At 39.7% G+C, this 10999-nt stretch overlaps 2 pseudogenes; both read right to left on the bottom strand.

Moving 5' to 3' along the window:
* Nucleotides 1-877: 877 nt before the first annotated feature.
* On the bottom strand, nucleotides 878-1192 carry LOC149235519 (pre-mRNA splicing factor SR-like 1 pseudogene; annotated as a pseudogene).
* A 5712-nt stretch (nucleotides 1193-6904) lies between these two features.
* Nucleotides 6905-7219, bottom strand: LOC149235518 (pre-mRNA splicing factor SR-like 1 pseudogene; annotated as a pseudogene).
* Between the last annotated feature and the right edge of the window lie 3780 nt (nucleotides 7220-10999).

Genomic DNA, 10999 nt, shown 5'->3' with positions numbered 1-10999 from the left:
TCATTAATTGACCAGAAGAGATGCTCCTATCTTAACGGTCTCTCTCTCCCAACATTCTCCTAAAGTATAGCAGCATGTTCCCAAATCTTTTAATAACTCCAGGTATGGAATGATGCCAGGTTTCTGATGTGCTGTAGATGGTCTTGATAAACAGTTGTTCCTTTTCCTCAACTCCTGCTCACCGTGTCAGACTAGCTGCTCACAGTATAACACTAGCTGCCCTACGCTTTAAATCATCACCTACAGCAGTTTCGTAGCGCGCTACGAAACTGCTGTGTGATTTAAAAACACAGTCCTCCTCACTGGTTTTCTGCTAACACTGTGCTACATTTATTAATGATCTCCTCATTCCAACAAATGAACAAAAATTTACAAATAATCCTGTTTAGCTGTCAGGTTTCAATGTCAATAGCCTTTCCTAAAAACAAACTCAAACAGCATGCCCGGATTCCTCTGTTTTTTAGAGATACTTTGGCTGGAACATAGTTTACTATTTTAGCATTTAGTCCCAGCTCTCTTTCCTCAGTCTTCCAACTCGATCTGAAACACCTACAAACAAATCATCAAAGTTTTCCAAAGAGGATGATGATGAAACATTTGTAAATTCATGGTCTGCTATGTCTAGCTCCTAAAAGAGGAACAATAGAGAATCCTTCTAGAAATATAGTTTTTCTTGGACAAACTTATATTCTGCTTCTTGAGATTTTGTTTTTAGACCATCAAGAGCTTGGTTAATTTTATTCTCAAATTTTAGCGCTTTGATATGAACCAGTGACTTAAGTAAACCCGAGGATCCATTTATTTCTTCTGAAAGCAACCTCAATCTGCTCTGGAATATATCACGAACATAAACACCCATTGTGGTCACCCTTCCATTTTATCCTGGAGAAAATTCCTCCTCGTCCTTAACATAAGGCTCAACCCAACCCCATAACATCCTAGGATCTGCAACATAACGCAGGTACAAGAAACCAATACATCTCATGTATGGAGAATCCTCGTGCTTAAGAAGCCCATGCATTTGCTTCACTGTCAACTTCATGGTAAAAATTTGTAGAGAAGACAAAACAATAACTTCATGGTAGGTCTTCAGCCTTTACAATTCCTTGAAGTAATCTGAAGACAAGATGTTCATACAGAGAACCTTTTCAAGCAAAGAATCAATAAGCTTTCCACATGTTTGTACTTCCATATTCTTCCCCAATAAACTTCCTTGAGCTCAAAGCTTGATGTCTTCCTTTGTGAATGATGAGTTATAAAAGACGAATAAAAAGCAGCAAGGGATTCTTTGAATTGGCAAGGTAGAATGCAAGAGTACTGAATCTCTCTCTGCTGGGTTTATGCTTGTATCTCAAACCATCAATGTTAAATCATCGCTGCAAGAGACCATTCTGTCTCTGGAAAAGTCAAAAGAAACCGCCCACAGTGTTGATGTATGGCCGCTGACAGAATTTCCCAATGTTTGCAGGCATGCTTAGTCACCACCGTCTCTATCGTTTGCCCAAAACTTAATACATCTCAGGGTGGAACGGAAATTCTCAATTTTTGGTACCAACTGAAGTATTAGCAAGCGATAACTCAAGGGAACATTTGCATTCTTCACACATCGAACCTCTGAAACTTCTTGTGTGTCCTTAAAACAATGAAATATATAACCTGGTCCAACACACAAAGTACCAACATCTGCTTCTGGTCCATGTACCCCTAACTGATATGACTTCAAAATTGAATATTTTTGCATTACTGCTCGATTCCCATCAAGGCACCCGAATACTCTGCACTTGGTTGTGGCAATTTCATGACAATTTGGTTTCTTCATCGGCATATATACATCACAAGCCTCTTTCTTTGTAAGAACATGTGAAGCCGTATGTATATGAGTCACTTTTGGTAACTGTAATGGTATTGTTTATTTGTTATGAGAAGCATATACATTCGAGGACGCCAAGTGTTATCAGAGATTATTTATTAGATGCTCTGCACGTGCCTCTCTGATCTGCGCAACAAGTTTACCATCTCCGAATGTTATCTTAGAACAATACAGGTGTGCCGCCATGTCACTGACAATATATCATTAATCAAAGAATTCGAACTTGCCACGAAACCAAGGGACTCTTTTCAAGACTGAACAAGAGGAACGAAAGTGACCAAGTCATGCTTGAGAACGAAAATACACAAGATCAGGAGAATTATCATGCCGCTGTCCGCCGTATGATGCTTGCAATCTAACTCCAGATTGTCGACCTTGTGGCAATCGAATTTTTATAGGAACCGCTTGACACTTGTCATTTAATCACTTAGGACTGCGTGTATTTTCTGCAGCATCAACCATATGAGGCCGGTGATCTCCACCATTCAATTGCAGACCAACCCTCTTCTTCTCTACTGGCTGGCCATCGATCTAGTAGCCAAAAGCCCTGGTGTAGCACCTGTATTTTCACAAACTGATGCCCACCACATCAGGATATTCGCAATGCGCCATCTCGAGCTTTCAATAAATCACTTTATCATGGAAATAAAAGCAATATCGCCCCCATTACATTAAGAACCAGATTAGAACACGATTGCAGAAATGTATAATGAAGGACTTTCCCACTTGTCACCAAACCAATTCTTGAAAAGTTTGCCAAGACCAATTGGGTTATCATCAAACATACTGCAGCACCCAGTATTAGCAGTTGCTATTAAACCAAACAGGAATCCCTGATCATCTTAGAGAATATGCTCACCTACAGCCCTTATTTTCTGGAACTCTAACGCTCTAAAATCTTTCTATGAGTGCAAAGGCTACAGATTTGACAAAGAAGCCATCACACGCTTGTATCTCACTTTAGAGCACTGTCATTCGGGAAGCATTCCCTTTGTAAAACCTCAAGGATTGAACTCGATGGCTAGAAGCCACTAAGATGAAATGAAAGAATCTGGACAATTATCCTCGAGTGACCAAACCACTACAAACAAAGAGGTAGTAGATGGACCATCAACCTCATAGAAGATACCAATTTTAACAAATAGGCATCATTTCTTTTTGCTGCTATAATGTGATAAAATTATATACATTTTTTAGAACAATCATTACAAAGAGGCCTGCTGTAATGGGTGTAGGGTAGGATTTATCAGCTATTGGCCACAAGTTTGAATCCCAATTAAAGCATACTGCAGCATCTGACAGTGGAATGCTATCAAACTTGAACCCCAGATCATCATAGGAAATATTCTCACCGCAGTTACCTTGTTCTACTCAGTCATAATAACCTTCTCATCATGGCTTAGGAAGTCCACCATCTATACTAATAACATTAACAGGTCCATTATTTGAAATACAAGCAGTCTCTGTTTCACCTAGAATTTGCATGTCATAATTAGCTTCTGGGACAATCTTAAAGCCAGCAAACATTGAAGCGGCTTCAACTGCATTCCTTACATTGCCTTTCTCATCAAATGTGCAGCCTTCCAAGAGGCCACGAATTCTATGGTTCTGAATATTAAAATAATGCCAAACTGGATTTAACTCGAGCTCCAACTTCAATAACAGTATGATGGTGTTCTCAAGCTAAGATACATCAGATGCAACAAGCCGAGGCTCGTACTACATTCAAGGGTGCACAGTCCTTCCCTTAAATATCTGTCATTTCCCAATTTCGCAGCGCAGCCACTGTAAGGTCAGTGTTTTCGCTACGAAATCACTAAAACATATGGCGCTGCGAAACTGTTAACAAGTTTATGCGCTGCGAAAACACCCTGCCTTTTAGATATGCTAAAAATTTTTGACAACAGCATTTTCAGTGATAACAGTGGCTCCACTAGGGATAGTGTGCCCTTGTGGTGCGCTAAGAACACGCAGCTCCAGTGCCTTACCCATTTGTGACAAACAGAAATTTGCTTGACAAGCATGACTGTAGGAGAAAGAAACTAATGCTACTGAAAAATAAATGCTCAGCTAACCTTGAGCTTATTTGCAATTTACCTACCTACCTACCCTAACCATTCAAACTTCCCTCAGCTCAATCAATATGAAACTTCCAATGCAGCCAATCATTTGCTTTGTCTGACATTTGATTTCTTTGCCTGTCCCGGAATTCAGAACCAATATGACAGTGTAATGACCGCTGCCACTGAAATCTTCCCTGACTGTATCGGATTTCAGAACTAATGTGATAGTGTAAAGACCGCTGCCACTGAAGTACTCTCCGATCTTCATAGGTAAACTGAAACACTGGAGAGCAAAACTCTTCCATATAATCAGCTACAGGATCCCAGAACACATGATCAGCTTGTCCTTCCACGACACTTTCCAGCTGTGCAAACTGATCTTCAACCACAGTGTTCAGTTCCTCAATCATAAAAGAGAGGGGAACCAGCATAGTCTCCTTGCGTTCAGTCATAAAAATTTTCTGGGAATAATGATCTTGATCATGAAAATTGTATGCCTGAATTTGTCCTTCTAAACCTTCAATTTCTTTCTCAATGTCTTTGGCAAATTCATCAAAAAATTTCATCTTATCCTCTGACTTGCAGTCAAAAGATTTCAGATATGAGGACAGGGACAAAGAAAAAGATTCATTTGTTTCTTCTTTATTATGATCATCATTCCACTGTTTAAAACCTTCAACTGAAGGAGAGTTTACTTCCACCTCTGACCTATCTATCCATTCCTCCAAGAACATAAGCCAAAAGTCTGGCAATGACTTAATGGACTTGGCAGGCAAGCATTCAACCCACTGTTTGCATTTCCCTTGGAATGAATCATAAAATAACCTTATGCAAACATCCTCATGTTTAATTCTAAGAAGCTGTGCAAATTCACAAAAATCTGATATATGATCCAAAGTTAAACTCAGATTCTCTCCGTTAAATTTTGGACCATTCCTTAGAAAGTATGCATCCTTGGGAAAATGATTTGGGAAACCATGAATTCCTGAGAAATCTATGCATGCATACCTTGAAAAAAGAAGAGCAGCTTCTGGGTCTTTCATAACTCCAGTGGAATCACCATGAATATATAAACCTTGAATTCTTCAACAATGGAGTCGCCAAGGTAGTTTTGCAGCCTTGAAAATCATTTGAACTCCTGCTACCTTCAGAAATTCAATCTTAATCTCCCGGCAGACGCACCAAAATGTTATCACAAAACCAGTACTAGGGGCTGCAACCAAGCAAGGTTTCATGTAACTGTTTCAGACCAGACTTTAGACTAGGAATTAGCCTTCCTAATCAGAGAGGGCTCTCTCACAGGCTTTTGATAGAAAATTAATCACAACAACAGAGGGCTAACTCTTCACACATTTATAAAAATATAGCTGGCTGGACATACATCAAATTAGTCTTCATTGGGCTATGGAGTCTCTCACAGTTAATAAACAAAATCACAGTCATCTCATGGAAGTCAAGGCTCTTTGCATCATCAGATGTTCAAACATAATTTACCTAAATCAAAGCTTGCTAAACATACAGGAAGTCAGAGCATTAAAAATGAATTCTGAGTGATGTTCAAACATGCTTCACCAAAACCCACAGCTTGCCAAACACACAGGAAGTCAGAGCATATAATATGAATTCTGAGGGATTGTGCTATAACAAGGCTGTAAAAAGAACATTAAGAAACTAAACCATCATCACATTTGAACACAGTGATCCATTGAGAATCTTGAGAAGAAACAACCTGTTTTACCATTACTGTAACAGTCTTTACATATGCTCAAAAAAAAACTTTGTTTTTGTATATACAGTCCAACCCCTATTACATTCTAATTTTCACCATATATAGGAATACATTTCCTCCCTCTAGAATGAGTTCGAATCTCCTATTAACTACTCCTACATGCCTTTAACTAACTGCATTAATTACATACATGCTAAACTATAATTACATAAAGTCCTAATCAAACTAAAACAATAATTCTTTTCTCCTCGTAGACTTGATGCTTTCTTGAATGCTTTGACAGCTGTCCTCCTCCAATTAATCTGATATGGCTGAGCTACAGGTGCAATGGATGCTGATTTAGGATGCTTAAGAGCGTTGATGGCTCATTAATTGACCAGAAGAGATGCTCCTATCTTAACGGTCTCTGTCTCCCAACATTCTCCTAAAGTATAGCAGCATGTTCCCAAATCTTTTAATAACTCCGGGTATGGAATGATGCCAGGTTTCTGATGTGCTGTAGGTGGTATTGATAGACAACTGTTTTTCTTCCTCAACTCCCGCTCACAGTGTCGCACTAGCTGCTCACAGTATCACACTAGCTGTCCTGCGCTTAAAATCATCACCTACAGCAGTTTCGTAGCGCGCTACGAAACTGCTGTGTGATTTAAAAACACAGTCCTCCTCACTAGTTTTCTGCTAACACTGTGCTACATTTATTAATAACCTCCTCATTCCAACAAATGAACAACAATTTGCAAATAATCCTGTTTAGCTGCCAGGTTTCAATGTCAATAGCCTTTCCTAAAAACAAACTCAAACAGCATGCCCGGATTCCTCTGTTTTTTAGAGATACTTTGGCTGGAACATAGTTTACTAGTTTAGCATTTAGTCCCAGCTCTCTTTCCTCAGTCTTCCAACTCGATCTGAAACACCTACAAACAAATCATCAAAGTTTTCCAAAGAGGATGATGATGAAACATTTGTAAATTCATGGTCTGCTATGTCTAGCTCCTGAAAGAGGAACAATAGAGAATCCTTCTAGAAATATAGTTTTTCTTGGACAAACTTATATTCTGCTTCTTGAGATTTTTTTTTTAGACCATCAAGAGCTTGGTTAATTTTATTCTCAAATTTTAGCGCTATGATATGAACCAGTGACTTAAGTAAACCCGAGGATCCATTTATTTCTTCTGAAAGCAACCTCAATCTGCTCTGGAATATATCACGAACATAAACACCCATTGTGGTCACCCTTCCATTTTATCCTGGAGAAAATTCCTCCTCGTCCTTAACATAAGGCTCAACCCAACCCCATAACATCCTAGGATCTGCAACATAACGCAGGTACAAGAAACCAATACATCTCATGTATGGAGAATCCTCATGCTTAAGAAGCCCATGCATTTGCTTCACTGTCAACTTCATGGTAAAAATTTGTAGAGAAGACAAAACAATAACTTCATGGTAGGTCTTCAGCCTTTACAATTCCTTGAAGTAATCTGAAGACAGGATGTTCATACAGAGAACCTTTTCAAGCAAAGAATCAATAAGTTTTCCACATGTTTGTACTTCCATATTCTTCCCCAATAAACTTCCTTGAGCTCAAAGCTTGATGTCTTCCTTTGTGAATGATGAGTTATAAAAGACGAATAAAAGGCAGCAAGGGATTCTTTGAATTGGCAAGGTAGAATGCAAGAGTACTGAATCTCTCTCTGCTGGGTTTATGCTTGTATCTCAAACCATCAATGTTAAATCATCGCTGCAAGAGACCATTCTGTCTCTGGAAAAGTCAAAAGAAAACGCCCACAGTGTTGATCTATGGCCGCTGACAGAATTTCCCAATGTTTGCAGGCATGCTTAGTCACCACCGTCTCTATCGTTTGCCCAAAACTTAATACATCTCAGGGTGGAACGGAAATTCTCAATTTTTGGTACCAACTGAAGTATTAGCAAGCGATAACTCAAGGTAACATTTGCATTCTTCACACATCGAACCTCTGAAACTTCTTGTGTGTCCTTAAAACAATGAAATATATAACTTGGTCCAACACACAAAGTACCAACATCTGCTTCTGGTCCATGTACCCCTAACTGATACGACTTCAAAATTGAATATTTTTGCATTACTGCTCGATTCCCATCAAGGCACCCGAATACTCTGCACTTGGTTGTGGCAATTTCATGACAATTTGGTTTCTTCATCGGCATATATACATCACAAGCCTCTTTCTTTGTAAGAACATGTGAAGCCGTATGTATATGAGTCACTTTTGGTAACTGTAATGGTATTGTTTATTTGTTATGAGAAGCATATACATTCGAGGACGCCAAGTGTTATCAGAGATTATTTATTAGATGCTCTGCACGTGCCTCTCTGATCTGCGCAACAAGTTTACCATCTCCGAATGTTATCTTAGAACAATACAGGTGTGCCGCCATGTCACCGACAATATATCATTAATCAAAGAATTCGAACTTGCCACGAAACCAAGGGACTCTTTTCAAGACTGAACAAGAGGAACGAAAGTGACCAAGTCATGCTTGAGAACGAAAATACACCAGATCAGGAGAATTATCATGCCGCTGTCCGCCGTATGATGCTTGCAATCTAACTCCAGATTGTCGACCTTGTGGCAATCGAATTTTTATAGGAACCGCTTGACACTTGTCATTTAATCACTTAGGACTGTGTGTATTTTCTGCAGCATCAACCATATGAGGCCGGTGATCTCCACCATTCAATTGCAGACCAACCCTCTTCTTCTCTACTGGCTGGCCATCTATCTAGTAGCCAAAAGCCCTGGTGTAGCACCTGTATTTTCACAAACTGATGCCCACCACATCAGGATATTCGCAATGTGCCATCTCGAGCTTTCAATAAATCACTTTATCATGGCAATAAAAGCAATATCGCCCCCATTACATTAAGAACCAGATTAGAACACGATTGCAGAAATGTATAATGAAGGACTTTCCCACTTGTCACCAAACCAATTCTTGAAAAGTTTGCCAAGACCAATTGGGTTATCATCAAACATACTGCAGCACCCAGTATTAGCAGTTGCTATTAAACCAAACAGGAATCCCTGATCATCTTAGAGAATATGCTCACCTACAGCCCTTATTTTCTGGAACTCTAACGCTCTAAAATCTTTCTATGAGTGCAAAGGCTACAGATTTGACAAAGAAGCCATCACACGCTTGTATCTCACTTTAGAGCACTGTCATTCGGGAAGCATTCCCTTTGTAAAACCTCAAGGATTGAACTCGATGGCTAGAAGCCACTAAGATGAAATGAAAGAATCTGGACAATTATCCTCGAGTGACCAAACCACTACAAACAAAGAGGTAGTAGATGGACCATCAACCTCATAGAAGATACCAATTTTAACAAATAGGCATCATTTCTTTTTGCTGCTATAATGTGATAAAATTATATACATTTTTTAGAACAATCATTACAAAGAGGCCTGCTGTAGTGGGTGTAGGGTAGGATTTATCAGCTATTGGCCACAAGTTTGAATCCCAATTAAAGCATACTGCAGCATCTGACAGTGGAATGCTATCAAACTTGAACCCCAGATCATCATAGGCAATATTCTCACCGCAGTTACCTTGTTCTACTCAGTCATAATAACCTTCTCATCATGGCTTAGGAAGTCCACCATCTATACTAATAACATTAACAGGTCCATTATTTGAAATACAAGCAGTCTCTGTTTCACCCAGATTTTGCATGTCATAATTAGCTTCTGGGACAATCTTAAAGCCAGCAAACATTGAAGCGGCTTCAACTGCATTCCTTACATTGCCTTTCTCATCAAATGTGCAGCCTTCCAAGAGGCCACGAATTCTATGGTTCTGAATATTAAAATAATGCCAAACTGGATTTAACTCGAGCTCCAACTTCAATAATAGTATGATGGTGTTCTCAAGCTAAGATACATCAGATGCAACAAGCCGAGGCTCGTACTGCATTCAAGGGTGCACAGTCCTTCCCTTAAATATCTCTCATTTCCCAATTTCGCAGCGCAGCCACTGTAAGGTCAGTGTTTTCGCTACGAAATCACTAAAACATATGGCGCTGCGAAACTGTTAACAATTTTATGCGCTACGAAAACACCCTGCCTTTTAGATATGCTAAAAATTTTTGACAACAGCATTTTCAGTGATAACAGTTAGCAAGTCGCTCTTGAACATGACACTTCCGCTCCGTGCCTGAGTGGGGTTGGGTTGTTTCATTCACCGGTCACATCACCATGGTCTCACCATACCATCCACCTTTGGGGTAAATGCTACCAATCCATCACACAAGTGTCGCCGATATGTTCAAGAGAAGTCATCCAGAGAAGTCAACCGTGTCCCATCCACTACCATACATTATCTTTCATTCTTTTCATGACCGCCACCCTGAACCATATATCATCAGATTGTTTTCACCTCCATCAAAATCATTTGCTCTGTTCCGTGTCACTGATGTGGGATATGTTAAGGCCCTCCTTTGACGGATCGCTTCTTGTCGACATCAGCTCATTATCTAAGAATTTGATCTAGGAACAACCCCTTCAGTACTTTGAAGCTTGCATGCCTCAATGGCAAGTTTCTCACTTCCAGCGACAGGTATACATCAATGACCTTCGACCGAAAGATTTTGTGTGGTGTTCGACGCCAAGTCCTTTATTCACACCATGTGAATTGTACTGCAGTACCTTGAGGGTCATTATCATCATCGGTGATTCCTCTCGCGCTTGTTAATGGTTTACCTCATTGACCGGTAATCAAGCGATGTCTTTGCATGGTCGACTTGAGAACATTTCTCACATGGATAGACTTGTACTTAGAGTGAAGATCGAATGCGTTTGAAGACCCCGGATCTAGTTTCATCCATCCGGGCTGCGATATATATTTGGGAAAAATAAATTCATTGACATGTACAGCATTACATCACAGATAATCATCCTACCGAAGGATGATGATTTTAGCAGGATCATCAGTCTACCATCTGACAATTGTCTGTCCTATGTACACAAAAATGAATTTATAAAGTTGAGCATGGGAATGCCCGCCTCAGCTAGATCATGAAAACAGTATGAAAAATAATGTATTGTATTGTATCTTATTACAGGTCTCCTCCCAGCATTGAATGAACTTTGGATCCTCCTAATAAAGCATTTCACCCGATAAAAGGCCTCATACTTTAGGGGGCAGCTGTTATAGACATTTTTGTGCCTTACAACATTGAGCATGAAATGTCCATAATCCAAGGGATCCAATGTCCCTAAATGAGTTGTTCCTGCCCCTAGAGGAACAAGGTCAACCAATGACAGCTTCTCCCAGAAGTTCTCCACCGAAAAC

Source organism: Pinus tabuliformis, chromosome 8, assembly GCF_031772625.1.
Source record: "Pinus tabuliformis cultivar Carrire ecotype Pingquan chromosome 8, CPIR1, whole genome shotgun sequence".
Lineage (NCBI taxonomy): Eukaryota > Viridiplantae > Streptophyta > Pinopsida > Pinales > Pinaceae > Pinus > Pinus tabuliformis.
The sequence above is the reverse complement of the archived record's forward strand: the minus strand, read 5'-3'. Positions and strand labels throughout refer to the sequence as shown.